This window comes from Manduca sexta, chromosome 5, assembly GCF_014839805.1.
Source record: "Manduca sexta isolate Smith_Timp_Sample1 chromosome 5, JHU_Msex_v1.0, whole genome shotgun sequence".
Classification (NCBI taxonomy): Eukaryota; Metazoa; Arthropoda; class Insecta; order Lepidoptera; family Sphingidae; genus Manduca; species Manduca sexta.
Window position 1 is genome coordinate 363,194 of NC_051119.1, and position 19,626 is coordinate 382,819.

General features: G+C 36.9%; 5 non-coding genes across 5 annotated transcripts; 4 read left to right on the forward strand and 1 right to left on the reverse strand.

The window, feature by feature from the left end:
- The first annotated feature begins 15,347 nt into the window (after positions 1-15,347).
- On the forward strand, positions 15,348-15,419 carry Trnag-ucc. Its single transcript has one exon. It is a non-coding gene; the product is annotated as a tRNA-Gly (tRNA).
- Positions 15,420-15,491: 72 nt separating this feature from the next.
- On the forward strand, positions 15,492-15,563 carry Trnag-ucc. Its single transcript has one exon. It is a non-coding gene; the product is annotated as a tRNA-Gly (tRNA).
- A 72-nt stretch (positions 15,564-15,635) lies between these two features.
- On the forward strand, positions 15,636-15,707 carry Trnag-ucc. Its single transcript has one exon. It is a non-coding gene; the product is annotated as a tRNA-Gly (tRNA).
- Positions 15,708-17,931: 2,224 nt separating this feature from the next.
- Trnag-ucc lies at positions 17,932-18,003 on the reverse strand. Its single transcript has one exon. It is a non-coding gene; the product is annotated as a tRNA-Gly (tRNA).
- A 1,546-nt stretch (positions 18,004-19,549) lies between these two features.
- Positions 19,550-19,621, forward strand: Trnag-ucc. Its single transcript has one exon. It is a non-coding gene; the product is annotated as a tRNA-Gly (tRNA).
- The last annotated feature ends 5 nt before the right edge of the window (positions 19,622-19,626 follow it).

Below are 19,626 nucleotides of genomic sequence, written 5' to 3' on the forward strand. Positions count from 1 at the left end.
GCCGCAAGGCGGCACCGCGCAGGGGCGGCTGCGGTCGCAGACTAGACACTTCAACGTCAGAGGCAGCCCGCAGCCGTCCCTAATGCGCCGAAGAGGGCCACTGCGGAGTTTTAGCTGGTAGGCCGTGCATAGGTTAAGTTGTATATAGGGTTAGGGACTCGGCCCGGCGGTCGCCCGAAGGTCGTCAGCAAATCCGGGCGGCTCAACGCCGGGCCGTAAGGCACGGTTACCCCAGCATAACCGCTCAGTCACCCCCCACGAAGGCTGGGCAATAGTAATAAGGGACTTTCTCCGCGAAACCAAAAAAAAAAAAAAAAAAGAGCGTCACTGTCAAACACTTCTGTTGATTTTGGTCTTTCTTCTCTTCCTATAACTCGAAATGTAATATGAACTTTGTATATTAGTTGATAGTTTAGAAACATGCAGTCTATTAACAGTATAAATGGTGACCCTTGGGACGAGCATCAGTAATTAGAATTTAAATTGCAACATCAATTTTGGAAACATGAATATTATCTTCTTCTTTCTTTTTTTTACTAATATTTGCTGGCGGTAGGATATATTTTATATCCACCAAATAACGACCACCGTGCAAAAGGCGTTAAAACTCGCTATAGTAGTCCACATAAATGTGTTGCGTACCGGGAGCAGATAGACACAAGCTGATCCTGCCACGCGACGTATCCATCATCCATATCTATTCACTAACTTTTAGCAAACATACCGACTCTTTCATATGAAATGCCTTATATATGATGCCCTTTAGAAGGCATTTGACGCTAGTGCAGCGGCAAGCTCGCATTAATCCGGCCCAGCACGGGATCAACATTAACACTTTACCAGATTAATCGAGCGCGATCCGGTTTCATCCGGTTATATCCGCTTATATTCCGGATCATAAAATGGCCGCAATTGGCACGGCTTGTGTGCCGTGCTGTTGTTTTTGAACTGACTGAGTTTGCACCTGCGCTGGTAGCCTTGCTACGTTAACGATCAATCAAATCTAATGGTGTTAGGTCTCTCGTATGTAAGAGGCTGATTGGGTATGTACATACCACCGAATAACAATTTCTACCGTCATGCAACAGTATGCAGGCATTGTTGTGTTCCGGTTTAACGGCATTATAGACAGCGTAATAATACTGAACATTATGAGACTTAACATGTTATGTCATTGCACATTTCATGGCACAAAGTCATCCTAGATATCGATAGTCACCACACTTTACATTGTGTGTTTTTACAGAATTGTACTGTAATACTCGGGCAGGGATTTTCAAAACAAAGAGTAATCCAGTGGAACGCTACGCGATAAATTCCGTAATGCCAGTTGATTGACACGAAATTACTTATTGAAAGAGGTTAGAATTAATCGCGAAGGAAAATTCGGAAGACTTTTCGACATGTCCTGATGTAAATTCAATATAAACAAATGCTTTATTTTGTATTCTTTGTACTAAATTAATATGGGGAAGCTGCTCGCTTGATTGGCAGCGATTCATCTGGCCATTAACAGTAGGGATACCACCCGAGCTTGCATTTCGCTCGTCACTCTAAGACATTTCATTAAATATGAAAAACTTAACATTTTAAGTCTCACAATACTGAGTAGTGGATAGTTTACTACATTTTATAATACCTTTATTAGGATATATGTAATCCAAACTCAATAAAATATAAAGATTTTTGTAAAATAAATGAGTTACAAAGCCTTGAAATTCGGTGGATAGGATAGCTTTTAAATAACTGTGATAGCAAACTGTGACGTCACCGAGTTTCATCAGCCATTACGCTGCGTGCGTGTGAAAGAGATAGCGTGATAACCATACAAACCGCCATTTTTACTCACATTAATATTTTAAATATGAATGACTGCTTTCAAACTTTTTTCAACCAATTTAGATATTGATTTAAAAGATTAAATTCTTCTTCTTATTTTCTATTACGTACATAATGGTGTACAAAATCAAACATAACTAAAAATACCCTATCATACTGACTTCAACTAGTACTACTTGTAGCACTATACACAGTAGCTACTGCAAGTACACTACATAAACCTAGTGTAAATGATTTTGCCCTTGTCGGCGAAACTCAATATTAGATTTGTTCCTTCCCAAACCCTCAAAGACAAAATATCTACTACCTACTGTTCATAGCATGTCTTGGCTACATAATATAATTTCGGGTAGCCGTGGCATAATGCCGGTCATAACATGTAGCCCTCGTCATTGGCGACAGAGGGCTCAAGCCATTAGCCCCCGTAAATGGTAACTACGAACAGTAACTTAACCGCTGCCCCGGGTTTGAAGATCCCGAGGAATTTAAGGGACCATTGTGTCTTCCTTTTGCTCGAGACAACAGAATATTTAATGGAATTTCTTACGCAAATGGTAATATTGAAAATTATATTGTTCGTTTAATTTTTTAAAATAAGCAACATTTTGATAATAATTATTATAATTTCGTTGATTTAATATAAGAAGTCATTTTTTTTATTTTTACTTCTCTTTAAAGCATGTGTTTGAAATTTTTTAATTACAAAATACTGTCGTATTTTCAGCAATATTTAAACTACTATACTAATATAAATTAAGTAAATATTTTACGATTTATTATCTTAATTGATTACATTTTTGCGCCCAATCTCTACTAAAATATTTCAGCGTAAAATACTCCAATAAATTAATAACATTAATAACAATAAGACCCAACAATCCTACAAAATATAAACATAATACATTACTACCAATAATTTACAGTATTTACGTAAATACCCCAATAATTAAACAACAAACCCCGATTCCGTATTTCTCGCGCACAACACAGTTATTGCTGCGAGCGAGTGCCTCCTCAACAAATGTTATTTATGTTTCCGTCGGGAAACTATTACTGGCTTTATTTGATTTTTCACGTCTTGTTATGTGACTTTATATTTTCTTCGAGGACAAAGGCGATTTGTTCCTTGATGTTATATTCTTTGTTCTAGTGGGATAAAGTGATGGGATGGTAAGTTCGTCATCTATATATTTGTACGGGAAGAATAAACTTTGTACCCATCGATATATATGTCCTACGTTCTAGATTTGGCGTTCCGAACATTCACTGTGTTCAACTGAACTGCAATCCATTCAAACTGACTTTAGTATGGTCAATATTGACAGCTTGTGGTTGTGTATGGAGTGGCGCTCATGATATAAGAACTCGAGTCTAAGTGTTAATCTGGATTAACAAATATAAGTCAAATATGGAAAATTATTTGCTGTACAAGTGAATAAATAGATTATAACAGTGACGTTTTGGTTGCTATTTTAGTTCATATTTTGAACAAATACTTTATATAGACGTTCGTGGCTATAGAATATATGTATGTAAATGCTAGTACACCTTTTTAATAACATTGCGCGCACTGAGAATTGAGATGTAGCATGATTAAAGTTCATACACATGAGTTTAAAAAAAAGGAATAAATAATGCGCATTTGCCCGCGGCTCGATTTACGTAAAAATTTTGCCGAAATTAGATTATATTTTCCCAGGGTAATATGTATATTAGACTGTAGTCTATATTATAAGTTAGAACTCTAGCAATGCGTCAGTGGAAACTGCTATATTACGATGTCGAAAGTACTTAAAATTATTATTATATATACCATTAAGGAATTTAAAATTATTTTAACAAATTTTATCGCGATTTTTTATTATAAATTTCAAGACACTAAGCTCATTCTGCGTAGATCGGACCGTCAATAGCTAAAAAAAATTTAATTGTGCAATTGTAAAATGTAAGTAGATATTGTAACATTTACTTTTCGGATGACCAGCACCTTATCTACGCAGTGACCAAGAAGGCTGCAATCTTGAAAACGTGGGAGAAAATAATAATATAAATACCCGATAAAATCCGTAAATAGATATATTTCAATGTCTAGAAATCACTATACCTTACACCTAATAAAATAAAATAATATAGTTGACTATACAAAGTTTAGTTACATTTTAAATATCGTATTCATATCAAATATATTTCGGAAATATATCTTCCATTCTATTTGATAACTCTATCCTAACCAACCGACCGTATAGTTTTGTTTGATCATAGTTCCGCAGTTGGCGTGTTTTACGAGCGGACCTCGATCAATGCCTTCTTGTCGCTTCAGCTTTTTGTCTGCGATGTAATTCCCGTTCCGATTGGTATATGATGTTTGGGACCTTTTTGAACGACAAGAGGAGTTAGTTGCTCGTTTGACTGTAAGAGCTTGCACATAATTGTAAGACTGCTGATGGTGGGATATATTTTATATCGGCCCAGATAGTGACCACTGTAGGTAGACAAGGTGATAAAACCCGTCATAGTGGCCCACGTAAGTGTTACGTTCCGGTATCAGCCTGTGTTTATCAGGTTCCAAAAGGCCGACATAATAATATTGACTATTGAAGAGTAGTAAACACTATATCTGGATCCCTTTTCTTACCACCAGTTGAGTCACCAACCCGCTTATATATAGTCAGGTGGATTTTTGAATTCCGTTTACGGAGGAAAATCCGTCCTTTTGCAATTACAGGAAATCTAATTAAAACCAGCTTTAATAGCCGTATAGGTAAATAGAGGTTATATTAACTCTTTTACCCATACGGCTATCAAACTTTTCCTACGATTAGAACGCCAATAATTGCAAAAAGACGGATATGCCCCCAAAGTCGGAAGAAAGCCCTGTGACTAGGGCTCATGTCCTCACTGGTGAGGATCGCGACACGTTATCCTTTTATTTCCCCCTACCTGCCAGCCCGAGCTAGCTACTTTGTTTTACCTTATGCCTTGTTTCCTTATGAATTTTATCCCTGATTTAAAATATAATATCAGCCCTGTATTATATATTGCCCCACTGTTAGGCATGGGTCTCCTTTACTACTGAGAGGGATTAGGCCTTAGTCTACCACGCTGGCCTAGTGCGGATTGATAGACTTCACACACCCTCGAAAATTCCTAATAGAGAATTTCTCAGGTATGCAGGTTTCCTCACGATATTTTCCTTCGCCGTTAAATCAGAGGTGTGTGCCCTTGGGATTTGAACCTGCGGACATTCGTCTCGGCAGTCCGTACCACGACCAACTAGGCTATCACCGCCTTTAAAATATCCGTAGTTAATAGTTATACAAGTGATTTTAAGGTTGGCTTGCACAACGACTTACTAAATATGTTTAGCGTTAAACATATTTGAAACCTCGTGCTGTCACTGTCATACATAAGGAGTTGTCGAAGACAGCACGATGATTAAAATAATATTTAGTCTTAATCATAATATTTAGTGAGACGTTTTACAAGCCAGCCTTAAGGCGATACCTCAAGGTCCATTTTCATACATTTTGTTTCGGCTTTAATCTGGGTAACTAAACAAGTATTGGCAAGTAAAGAATTTAAATTCACGTCTAGTTAGTGATTAGTTCTCGCAGTTGAAAGAAAAACGTAAAAATAATTAATAATCATGGATATTTCGGCCTTTAAAATTTAATATGACGAAATTTTAAAGGCAGAAATATCCATGATTATTATTTATTTTTACATTTTTCTTTCAACTGCGAGAACTAATCACTAACTAGACGTGAATTTAAATTCTTTACTTGCCAATACTTGTTTAGTTACCCAGATTAAAGCCGAAACAAAATGTATGAAAATGGACCTTGAGGTATCGCCTTAATGTTACTTAGAAATCTATACGTATAAATATGAATCCCTATTTCCTTTAGTCATGCCATCACGCGTGAACGGCTGGACCGATTTCACTATTTTCTTTTATTTGTTGTGTTTGTTATTGTCAGGAGAAGGTTCTCATGAAAGAAAAAATTAAGGAAGTTGAGCGGAACGTTAAAAAATTCAAGAAAAGTTAATTTCAGCGATTGACAGAATGCGCGCTGCAAATTCATAGTTGACAGGACAACGTCTGTCGGGTCAGCTAGTAATAATATAATTATTCTTATAAATTATTTTGACGTATCATTCCCACTCTGGGTATAGGAACTACCGAGAAACATCAACCTACGTCTTTACCATGTTTGTTGTTACCATTAAGTACACAAATGTGTTCAAGTCGCCCTCAACCAATGATAAATGACCTCAGACCGCTGCTTCGAAAATACTACACATGAGTTGGGTTGCTCATAACTCATTCAATAACTGACGTTTCAAATAAATTTATTGTAGCCAGTGTAATTACTGGGCTTTAGGATAGGGTAACTGGTATACGAAAGGCTTTATAGGTAGCGTCTATTTTTACCGCTAAGCATTATTTATGTTGTGTTCAATTTTGTAGTCAGTGTGATTACTTGGTATTTTAAGGCTACACATTAGTCTTTTTTGGGCTAGGCAAAGTGACCCTACTACACCTGATGGTAAGTGGAGTGGGGTCCAATAGAATGTCGATTGACGCGAGATGATTACCCCTCGGCAATCGACACAATCATGCCGGCCTGTTGGAACCGTATATCACAGACTGATCCCGGAACGCAACACTTACGTGGGCCACTATGGCGGGTTTTAGCACCTTGTGTACGGTGGCTATCCGGGCGGATATAAAATATATCCTACCACCAGCAAAAGTCTCAGGCTGACTAGCAGTGTCCCGTAGTATGTACATTCTATTTCAAAGCGCCATCTCACCGGACTATGAGAGTGAAGGAACACAGAGTGCTTATGTATTGCGCACACATTTGTGCACTATAATATATCCTGCGTGGCTGATCTTCATTGAGATTGAGCGCCGTCCCCGAAATTCGACTAAAAAGGATTCATTTATTTACATGATATTTACGAGCTTAGTATTGTCATTATTTTTTCCTTCACATAGATTCGTAGTACAACGAAGGGTATGCGTACGTGGTTTCCGATCCCACAGCAGATATTTTGCGTGTGTGTGTGTTTTTTTTTTTTATTTTTGTATTGTTTTGAATGACGAGACGAGCTTGCCGTTCGTCTCATGGTAAGCGATACGACCGCCCATAAACAGTAGAAACACTATCGATCACCTTAATTACAAAGTATTGTTTGGTATTCCACTGCGCTCGCCATCCTAAGACATGACATGTTAAGTCTTATTATGTCCAGTAGTTACACTGGCTACAATGTCCTTCAAATCGGAACACAACAGTGATTACACACTGCTCCTTGACGGCAGAAATAGACATCGCGGTGGCAGCTACATGAAATCAAGCAGATAACTTAATAACAAAGCTAAATTCTTTCTACAATATTCTTGAATAAGTGTATTGCGTCAACCCCACATTGGGGTCGGATAAGGGTAGGTGGAATACTATCTGGCCCTGAGCACCACCCACAACATGCTTGTCTTGTCATTTATATAAAAACTTTGGAATGAAATACGGATTTTATGCGAAAGGCTAAGTCTTACGTAGCGACTAGGCTGGCCATTTATACCGTATTTTACGGATAACTCCGTTTTTTATATTCCATAAATATTTTGAATATTCCTTTTCTATCTTGCAAGCTTTAATTGGTTGCGCTACGATAAGTTTTTTATTATAAGGATACAGACAAGAAATTGAATTGTACACAGTTATATTGAGATATGTTATAAATCTGTCGTCTATTGACTACTTTACACAGCATTTTAGTTACACAGCTTCTTAGTAAAAAGAAATATAAGAGTTCAATAAAAGTACATTTAGCTACCTTTTCAGTTTTATGAATAATAAGTAAATTGAAATCTAATTTAGATTTTCTATTAAAAATATTTCTAAAAAGATTATAGCGTTGGTATATATTGCTAGGATTTTTTTTAAATTTATTTATTTAGAAATTATTCTCATTTAATTAAGAGCGATAATAATAAAAACCCTATGTCTCTTTTTTCAATTTTAAATATCTTATTTGGAATATCCCTCAAAATAAAAAAGATGTGGAAATCCTACGCAGGACCCAGGTGTTCATGAAGCATGGATTTGAGTTAAACATCCAAGTTTTTGTATTATTCAGAATAAGCGAGAGTTTGTGGGGAGTGGCACTTACGAGGTCGCAGCTTCGATTCCTAGTCACGCGCCTCAGAATTATCGTTACGTGTATGTTTATTATTTTTTCTGACATATGATTTTAATAAAAAAGGGCTATATTCTTTTCCCAATTGCACATCATTCCTTATGCGTCTTTAAAAACTACATGAAAATCCGTTCAGTAGTTTCGATGATGTGTGCTAACAAACAGAAGAGAGAAATGAATTCTAAAATTGGCTGATTATTTGTGTTTTATTATTCTTCTTGTTGCCCACTTTCTTGTTTAATACTTTTTTCAAATTACAAACATACCAAATTCTGCTTTTTAATGTTTAGATATTCATCAATACCAGTATTAACTGCGATAACATTCAACCAATATTTTTTTCCGTACAGAAGAGGCGACGGAACTTTAATATATACAGCCAAAATTTTCATAGGTAAAAATGTTTCATACAGATTCTTTAACTGATTCAAGCATCATGTTAATTTTGGCTCGTTTGAATAGAGAATGATAACATCGTGAGGAAACCTGAACACCTATTTCGAAGCCAGCGTGGAGCTTAAGGCTTAGACCCTCTCAGTAGTATGCCCAGCAAAGGGACACCATAATACAATAAATAATAATAATAAACTTTATTTGGCACAATATTTAACAACATATTTTCACATGAGATTTGACATGCAGTAAATTGCTTGTGCTCACACAGAATTTCTAGAACTAAATTTAACAAGGGGCCACAAGCTAGGCAATGTATCTTAGAAACCAGAACGATTTTAAATCTAACTTACTTTAGTCTTAATATTATTAGCTAGTACTACAATAGTTCTTTTTTATATTTTACAATATTAATAACATTTTCATCAAGTTTAGTTAAAATTTATAACTTATTAATTAACTTAAGTTTGTGCTGACAGCACTTAATATATTAGTAGTATCAAATCTCACATCCTTAATATACGCATAAAGTAGCCAATGTGGTGTCCGCCCCTAGGGGCAGTCTCCCTACACGCCCGGCCGGCCACAAGATTTTACCTTACATAATTAAGGTTTTTTGGAAAATTACACACAGAGACCCTCGGAGTTTTCGTATTAATTTTGCTTGTGTGCCATAAGGTGCAGGCGTGGTTCGACCTTCCGGCCATGATATATATACGGATATGTTATATACTTTTTTCATACAGACGCTGTAATGTGACTCCACTGCATCTGATGATGGAATCGGGTCCAATAATTTCAAATGACGAAAGATGACTACATCTTGGCAGTTGATACAATTACGTCTGTTCGGAACACACACACACACACCAGCGCAAATTTATCCCCGAAGGGGTATGCAGAGGTGCAACCAGGGCACCCACTTTTCGCCGAGTGTGTTCCGTCCCATGATGTGACAGGGAGCGAGCCTATGGCGATCGGGCACAATTCCAGACTCCGGGCTGATATTGAGCAGAAAAACCCAAATATCACTTTGCCCGACCCGGGATTCGAACCCAGGACCTTAGAGCGCTGTCGTACCGCGCACGCAGTACAACTAACCCACCGAGGCAGGCTGTTCGGAATAGGCCGTCATAATTGTGTCTTAAGACTTTGAAAGTGTACAGCGAGCGTACATTATGGGAAGAAACATAATAAATTTCATTTTGTAATTCATCTTATGATATTTTAACAAGAATTGTGGTATGTAGCGATAGCCTAGTTGAGAGTGGAACAGACTGCCGAGACGAATTTCCGCAGGCTCAAAGCCCAAGCCCGCACCTCTGATTTATATAATGTTATGTGTGAATTATTTACGAATTATCGCTTGCGTGATGAAATATTGCATACATCCAGATCTTGTGCTGGATTAACACATAGACTAATTTTCGTTCCCGTATTTTGTACCCGTGAGAAGTATTTGAATGTTTTAATCTGATTTCTAGGGTTCCGTAGTTCAAAAGGAGCCCTTATAAGATCACGTTGTTGTCCGTCTGTCTTTAAAGACCCTTTTTCTCAGGAACGCGTAGAGGTATCAAGTTAAAAGTTTATTTTGAATTCTCGGCTCTAAGGTTTTTTCCAGATGTGAAAAAATCAAACTTGTAAGTCAACGCGATCAAAAGATATGACCATTTATATCATCTTATTTCCTATATTTTGTGATTTCAGGGTATCAAATCCCAAGCGGTATTACTTCCAGTTGTCCGAGAATAATGAAATTTGCCAAAAAGCCATGTTGTATAGCATATGTAAAGGAAAAAATCTAAAAACCGTAATATGCACTTTAAAAACATCGAATTTACTATTACAAACTTATTTTGCGGTTGGTGCAATAACCGTGTCTAGAGATCGAACGGCAATGTTAAGTTTTTCTTCTTACCGACAAAGCACGGAACACTCGAATCGCGAGTCCAACTCGCACATTCCGTTTATATTTAATAGATGTCGCTGATGTACAAATTACATTATGCAGCTCTGTAGTAATTTATAGACTAGTAGTTAGAAAGGCTTTTCACGTGGAAGAAACTACTAAATCTACTGATGCTAGGTCTCCCATATGTGGGAGTCCGCCTGGGTACGTACCACCGCAATGTCTATTTCTGCCGCTAAGCAGCAGTGTATAGTCACTGTTGTGTTCCGGTTTGGAGGACATTGTAGCCAGTGTAACTACTGGACATAAGACTTAACATCTCATGTCTCAGGATGGCGAGCGCAGTGGAATACCAAACAATACTTTATAATTCAAGGTGTTGGATGGTGTTTCTACTGTTTATGGGCGGTCGTATCGCTTACCATCAGGCGAACGGCAAGCTCGTCACGTCATTCGAAGCAATAAAAAAATAAGCCGCGAGCAAACAACTAGTCAAATTATATCTTGCAGTAGATACTGCTAAGTTAAACTCCTTGATCTATTTATCTCCGATATTCCGACGTCTCCCCACGTCTACGGATTGCTGACGTGTGCTTCTGACGTTTGATTAAATGACGTATTAATCTCCGGTGCGATCTGACGGCAAAAACACGCACAATGAGTTCTATAGAAATACCCAGGACTATTTGGCCGATTGTGTATAGATTCTTCTTAATGTTCTAAATACGAAAGTTTTTGAAGATTTATTTATTTATTTTGAGGACAAACGGTGGTAATTACATTAAATCAATTAAACCTTACAAATCACTAATGATTTAAATGCATTACCTTTAGTTGCCACGGCATGAGTTTATATATTAATAAAAACAATTGATGAGAGATGTTGAATATTTATTAGAACGAATTGTAATAGCGACCATTAAGTGTACAACCCGCCATAATGGCCTACGTAAGGGTGTCTTATTATCAATCTATGTATATCTGGTTCAAACCGGTCGGCATAATTATGTCGATTAATGAGAGACAAACATCTCTCGTCAGTCGCAGTCGCACTTTACTCTGTCGTGCCAAAAAAAAGAACGCAAAATCGCTGAACTGATTTGGATAAAATTTGGCATATAATAATAATAATAATATCAGTCCTGTATTATATACTTGCCCACTGCTGAGCACGGGCCTCCTCTACTACTAAGAGGGATTAGGCCTTAGTCCACCACGCTGGCCTAGTGCGGATTGGTAGACTTCACACACCTTCGAAATTCCTATAGAGAACTTCTCAGATGTGCAGGTTTCCTCGCGATGTTTCCCTTCACCGTTAAAGCAAGCGATAATTCACAAAGAATACACACATGATTTTTTTTGAAAAGTCAGAGGTGTGTGCCCTTGCGATTTAAACCTGCGGACATTCGTCTTGGCAGTCCGTTCCACTCCCAACTAGGCTATCGGAAAAATTTGGCATATACTTAGACTATATCCTCGTATCTAGCTCAGAGAAGAGCGCAGTGCAATGCCATACATCACAACATAGTTTGTGAGGTGATGCTACTATTTATGTGTAGTCTACTTACCATCAGGCGAGAGGTTTGCTCGTCTGAATGCCCTAACAAATAATAAACACATCATCTCGTCTTTATAGGTCTAGTAGGCAATGCAAGCAAGGCACCCACTTTATGCAGTGTGCTTCGTCCGATGATCTAACAGAGAGACTATAGCCATACCGAGCACAAATTATAAATACAATTCTCATTGTCCAATTTTATAAAAAAAAACTATATTCTAAAGATTTAAGCATACCTTATTTATTACAGACTTAGTGTCCTGCACGAACCAAGTAGTATCTGTCATTAATATATTAAGGAAACGAATATCTTAAACGCGAAGATGTATTAGTTTGTCCATTTTAGTGCAATAAAACTAGAGATTGAATTAATATTTTCTGTAGACATATTTATACAGACTACGGAAAGACATTGGCTGTATTCTATGCGTTATAAGCAATTCGAGGGCAATTTATTTAAGTTAACAACTGTGACGCAGCCCCAGTCGCGTGCAAATCCTAGTTCTTTGCTAATATATATTTTTTTTATTTATTTATATTTTTATGCTTGTAGAATTAAATATAAATTTTATAAAATCCAAAAGATAATTATAATAAAAAAAATTATCCTCTTGAAGATTGACATTACATCTATAAATCCTTTAGTAAGGAAGGAATTTGTTGGTGGTGACCACTTACCATTCGATTGCCCTTTTACTATGAATTATATAAAATGATCAACAAAATGACTTAACTATGAACTACATTTAGGCTACGTTTTATACAATCTCTACATACTTACTTGTTTTCAAAAAATCATGATCCACTGAAAGGCATCCCAAAATTGACAATCACTCACAACACCTAAAACAAACGAAACTACAATATCCCGAAGAATTTCAATAAAATTCGCTCAAACGCGATAAATGACAAAAATGTCCAAATGAAAAAAGGGGAAATTGTTGAAAATCTTCGGATGCGACCGAGCCCCGAAAAGCTGCAATGCGTTACTAAAATAATATTTTTTTTAATTTTTACGTTAAGAATAAAAGTTATAACTTTGAATTTAGAATTCTAAATTTAAATTAATGAAGGAGGTTTTATGATTACTTTTTTGAAACTCGTTGAGAGAGCGTGAGGCTCGTGCGCTCGGCGGGCGGTCGCCGCCTAGACTGGAAGCACCCCTTGTGGGCCGGGTTACCTATACTTATGTGTTTACATCTTAAATGGGGTGTGCGTAGAGTAGTCTGAGTGACAGAGGCTTGGCCGAAGCCGAAATTATCCCGAAAATTAATCGTGGTTGGTTATTTGTTATGATTTATCAGCTTCAAATAATAATTAATCTAAATACGTTTCTACATATACGCCATGCAAGTATAAAATTCAAGTTACGGCAATCAATAACTATTATTTATAGATTTTTTCAAATATATCATTATTATAGTGTCATACAGCCTGATTAGTCTAATGGTCGAATAAATAAAGCTGTTAAGTCCTGAATTCGATTTCCAGGTTTAATAGTGTATTTCTCCAGTCAAATAAAACTATCCGACTTTGGCTGCAATTTTTTTAACTTTTATTTAAAAAAGTAAGTTTTATATTTCACTTTAATGGTCGCATATTTTTAACCCATCTGGATATAACATTCAAATCCAAACTACACGTCAAGACATAGCAAGATATCTAACAACCATAATATTGTTAGACCTTATCACACAGCTTATCGCATGCGCCAAAACGTCCCATATTTTCGTGCACTGCGGCCAATGCCCGAAGCTTTCTCTACACCAGAGCTGCTCTGTGAAGACTCGGGTGCGTGCCGTACAAAATAATATAATGTTGCCCTTGCAGATTACTGCTGCATCTCTACATTTGTGCCTGTTTGTATTAATTCCGGCCGTGGTTACGGAAGTGAATTCGATATGACTATAAGGAAAAGAATTATACTTTGTTGAAACAATATAATATCAGCCCTGTATTATATACTGTCCCACTGCACGGGCCTCCTCTACTACTGAGAGGGATTAGGCCTTAGTCCACCACGCTGGCCTAGTGCGGGTTGATAGACTTCACACAACCTCGATAATTCCTATAGAGAATTTCTCGGGTATGCAGGTTCCCTCACGATGTTTTCCACCACCATTAAAACAAGAGATAATTCACAAAGAATACACACATAATTTTATAAAAGTCAGAGGTGTCTGCCCTTGGGATTTGAACCTGCGTACATTCGTCCTGGTAGTCCGTTCCACACAAAACTAGGCTATATTTTATTCCTAATTCGATACATTATTCAAAATGTTACTCTAATTAAAGCTTCCCAAAAGCTCGCCCTAGCGACTCGTTCTAGGCTCGGTCAGTGTATAGCCAGAATGAATTTAGTTACCCTTGGAGAGCAGTCACTCGCTTATTTACTTTAGGCTACATAGTACTTACAAGGGCTAGTATAATCACTTATACTGGAGTGAAGCAAATATACTTGATCTGTTTAAACCATATAGTTCGAAATTCTTGTCCCGTCATTCTAAAATGTAACGAAAAAAACTCCAGAAATTCCCTGGAATTTTTGAAAAAATGTACTTTGCGTTTTTTTTTTATTGCTTTGAATGACGATCCGAGCTTGCCGTTCGCCTGATGGTAAACAATACGACAGCCCATTAGCAGTAGAAACACCAACACCTTGAATTACAAAGTATTTTTTGATATTCCATTGCGCTCGCCATCCTGAGACATGAGATGTTAAATCTCATTATTTCTAGTAGTTACACTGGTTACAATGTCCTTCAAACTGGAACACACCAGTGACTACACGCTGCTGCTTAGCGGTAGATATAAACATTGCGGTACCTACCCAGGCGGACTCTCACATATGAGAGACCTACCACCAGTACTACCACGTACGTTTATATATCCTTAATTTTCCTGTAATTAATTTATTACCATTTCTAGAGACCAATGATTTGGAAACATGAAGGATGTTTATTAAGATCTCATTCGAATGAATTGCTTTTAGGAATTTAGACTAATACCATTCAATTAATATTGATAGTGGATTTCTTCATTATATGACGCTTATTCAAAGTATGTGCTGGTTGATTATGCTTCGTCAGTCGACACAATTATGTCGGCCTCTTTGAAACTGGATATAAATGATCCAGGATCGTCACACACGTGGGTCACTATGATGAATTCCACGCCTGGGATAAGTTTGCTATCCCAGTGAATACAAATATATTAGCTGGAAGAACTATAATGGCAGATTATTCAATATATTTAGGGTGTTTTTGCAAATATCAAGAAACTTACTAGATTTTACTGAACAAAGGAGAGGATACTTGTTGAGAATTTGTTTAACATAAACAATAAGCTCTAATGAGGCGGGATCTGTTCAAATACTATTAACTGATGTAACAATAGTTTCTATTCAGGTGGTATCGACTTGTACCAGCTCTATCACAAGCGTTGGTGGTGTAATGGTCAGCATAGTTGCCTTCCAAGCAGTTGATCCGGGTTCGATTCCCGGCCAACGCACACTTTTACTAATTTGTTTGGTAAATATGGTAGAAATGATTTAAGTTTTTACTTCAGCAGACTCTATCACAAGCGTTGGTGGTGTAATGGTCAGCATAGTTGCCTTCCAAGCAGTTGATCCGGGTTCGATTCCCGGCCAACGCACACTTTTACTAATTTGTTTGGTAAATATGGTAGAAATGATTTAAGTTTTTACTTCAGCAGACTCTATCACAAGCGTTGGTGGTGTAATGGTCAGCATAGTTGCCTTCCAAGCAGTTGATCCGGGTTCGATTCCCGGCCAACGCACTTCATTTTTTACTTCAAATTCAATTCCAAGTTATATTTCTACGAAGGTATCGGATCTTTTTTTACTTGAATCTTTTATAGATTCTTTTTATCTACAACACTGCTGTGACTTCCAGACTTTATAATCAGGACTGAAGTCTACCTTTTGCTCTGGCTTATTCCTCTTTCCAACTCCTGTGGTCTGTCTTTTGTATTATATTCTGATCTTGGCCTCTCACATCTACGTCTGCTCTAACATCAACCATCTTTCTTCTGTCCTCACTTATAGTCCCGTTTCACCTGCATAAAAGGCTATATGACTCCATGCTGTTTAACCGACTTCAAAAAAGGAGGAGGTTCTCAATTTGACTGTTTGTTTTTTATTGTGATTGGTCCCCCAATAACCAGAAACGCTAAACAATATCGACTTACGAGTCGCGTTTTGTTTTAATATTTTAAAGGAGTTGATTATTCTTCGCCCATGATCAAGATTCTAAATCATTCAAAGTAAACATTTTATAAGTTTTCTTAAATTATTTAATCGAGATAGGTTTATATGTTACTCGAGACCAATACACCATAAATCTGGTTTCGGTAGCGATTCTATAATGTTCTACGATTTATTTGGATTTTATAAATAATACAATATATACACCATTTAGAAAACGCGACCTCGAAGTTTCTGTACCTCCAATCAGATGTATTTACCTCCATTAGGAACTTGCGTAAGTGGGGATTACTTGAGGAAGCCTTTTAGAATTCGAATATGCGGGCTCTAACAAATAACCAGCTGGCAACTTTTAAATAAAAGATATTTACTAACTATATAACTTTTGTTTTTTTAGGCTAAAAGTTTAAAAAGAAACAAAGTAATATTTTTTTTATACACACTTTACCTTAAATAATAAAATTAACAATATTTTATTATGTAAGGCAAAGTTTCTCCCTTTCTATGTTGCCATGCCCTGCATGGTCTACGATTATGTACTTTTCTTAATTTGTAAAACCTATATTTTAATAACTGTGGAATGCAATCAATTGAAAGTTAATTCAAAATTCTATGATCTTATAATTGATTAAATCTGATGGATCTTTTTAATAGTAATAATAGGCTTAAATGCACAACATGTAAAGGTGTCGCAGCATGCATTTACAAAAAAAATTCAATACCACCAGTATTAATAGCTAGACTTCTGATATCTCATGTCAAGATTCATAGAGTAAGTAATCTATATATATAAAAATCAATTGCTGTTCGTTAGTCTCGCTAAAACTCGAGAACGGCTGAACCGATTTGGCTAATTTTGGTTTTGAATTATTTGTGGAAGTCCAGGGATGGATTAAACGGTGACGAACATAAATAAAAAATAACGGAAAATACTAAAAACGACAATATAAGTTTTCAATACAAAATGTTCCTACCTGTCAAACATTTCATGTCTTTTTCTCTTTTTAGAAATAAAGAACTGTAACATATATATAGATGTATTCAGAAATAAGTCTGTTTCATAGTTGTAATATGAGGTCCGATTTCTTTGGTTTATTTTGTTCAAATACAAAACATTTCAGAAATAAATAAAGTGTTAAAGTGTCAGTGGGTTCTTAAAAATAGAAAATAAATAAATAAATTTCAAGACTGTTATTAAAATCTATCATCAATTTGTCAGTGCGTGAGAACTTTATTTAATGTTATTGTCGCAAAATGCCACGGAGAAGATGACTTAGATCGTCGAAGTTAATCAAATGTGCGACGAGCTTCTTCACGTGCAAGCCGTACTGTAGACTAACGGGAGACAGATAATGATAACATACGTATTGGTATGGCAAAATTGCGTTCCACGATGAATAATAATAATAAATGTATGTAGGTGATACGAAGTTCACCGGGTCATCTAGTATACTACATAAAATCAAAATTTAGTTGTTCGATGTTACTTATCGAGTGCCAGAAGTCGTGTTATATTATGTAGGTGTAAGAATATAAGGGAGGATAGAAGAAAGATGATTGATGTTAGAGCAGAGGTAGATGCGAGAGGCCAAGATCAGAATATAATACAAAAGACAGACGGACAGAGGAACAAGCTTGAGCAAAAGTCAGACCTCGGTCCTGATGTTTTTATTTTAAAGTTTGGAAGTCACAGCAGTGTTGTAGATAAAGAAGAATGAATAGAAGATTCAAAGAATAAAAGATGCGATACCGTAGTCGAAATATAACTTGGAATTGAATTTGAAGTAAAAATCGATATGCGTTGGCCGGGAATCGAACCCGGATCAACTGCTTGGAAGGCAACTATGCTGACCATTACACCACCAACGCATTTAACAGAGCTGGTACAAGTCGATACCACCTGAATGAGAACTATTGTCACTTCATTTAACGGTATTTGAACAGTTTTCTCGGCATTAAAGACTATTGTGTAAGTTAAACAAATAATCAGCTACATATTGATCTATTACATTTTGCTGTTCGTTATCAGCCCAGGGTCTGGAGTTTGTTCCCGATACGAAAAAAAAATCCTTTGTCACATGAAAGGACGGAACACACTTGGCCATAAATTATTGCCCTACATACACTCCTACCGAGTCCTTCAGGAAAAGGCATGATGTGGGATTATTGCTTTTAGTATTGCAGTCCCACAGGTGACCCAACCATCACTATAAAGTGACAGATACTGAGTGTTCCTTTATAGAAGGAGAAGATATCGAGTGGGGCTGGTATTGTGCCTAATTGACCGCTGCTCCTGCGTAATACTGAGCGTCGCACGAACTTAGATTTTTTTGCAGTATACGCTGATGCTGGTGGCAAGGTATTTGTATCCGCGGAGTAAAGCCCGCCATTGTGGCCCATGTAAGTGTGTTGCATTCCAAGATCTGTTGTTTTTTTTTATTGCTTTGAATGACAAGACAAGCTTGCCGTTCGCGTGAAGGTAAGCGGTATGACCGCCCATAAACAGTAGAAACGACATCCAAAACCTTGAATTACAAAGTATTGTTTAATATTCCACTGCGCTCGCCATCCTGAGACATGAGATGTTAAGTCTTATTATGTCCAGTAGTTACACTGGCTACAATCCTCTTGCTTAGCTCTTGCTCACGTCTGCTTGGCAGCAGAAATAGACGTTGCGATGGTACCTAGGCAGACTCTCACATATCAGAGATCTACCACCAATAAGTCTATATCTGGTTGCAATTCTGTCGACTAGCTAGATGTAATTATAACTCATTAGGCGACACTTTAAACCTTACTTCACATAACATCAAGTGCAGTGGTGCCACTTTACATGCACCTAATGAAAAAAAAAAGTAACTTGATTTTATGTGATCCCCACTACTTGTTAAGAAAAACCATACCAGAATCATAGGTTCACTGACGATCAAAGGAAAGAATAGAGAGTAGGAAAAAATCTATCATCAAGCGACGTTCTCCTGTTATTTTGTCGAAAGAAAACAAAGGCTGAGGTACCAGTTTCCATAGTTATATTTTCTATAAACGTTATTCTATCCTAGTAAATGGATAACACCTGACCCGATGGGAGTGTGATTGATCAACCAACGAGTATAGAAACTTGAAGGTTGTTAGAATTATGCCGGCCTTAACTGAAAGCACCGGCAAATGGTCGTCGTGTAATCTAATACAATGTTTTGTAACTGTTGTAATCATAACTATAATAATTATCATTTGTTTGCATAAACTATTGTATAAAATTCTGTTAGAATAAACTATTCTATACAAATGTCGTGCTAGAACAATAAAAAGTTAATGCCGAACCAATGAATGAAGAATATACTGCCCTGTGATTTGTTAACTATGTGTGTTAGAAGCGAGAGCTACATATAATTTACTTTAGAAGGCTCTATCGCAGGCGTTGGTGGTGTAATGGTCAGCATAGTTGCCTTCCAAGCAGTTGATCCAGGTTCGATACCCGGCCAACGCACACTT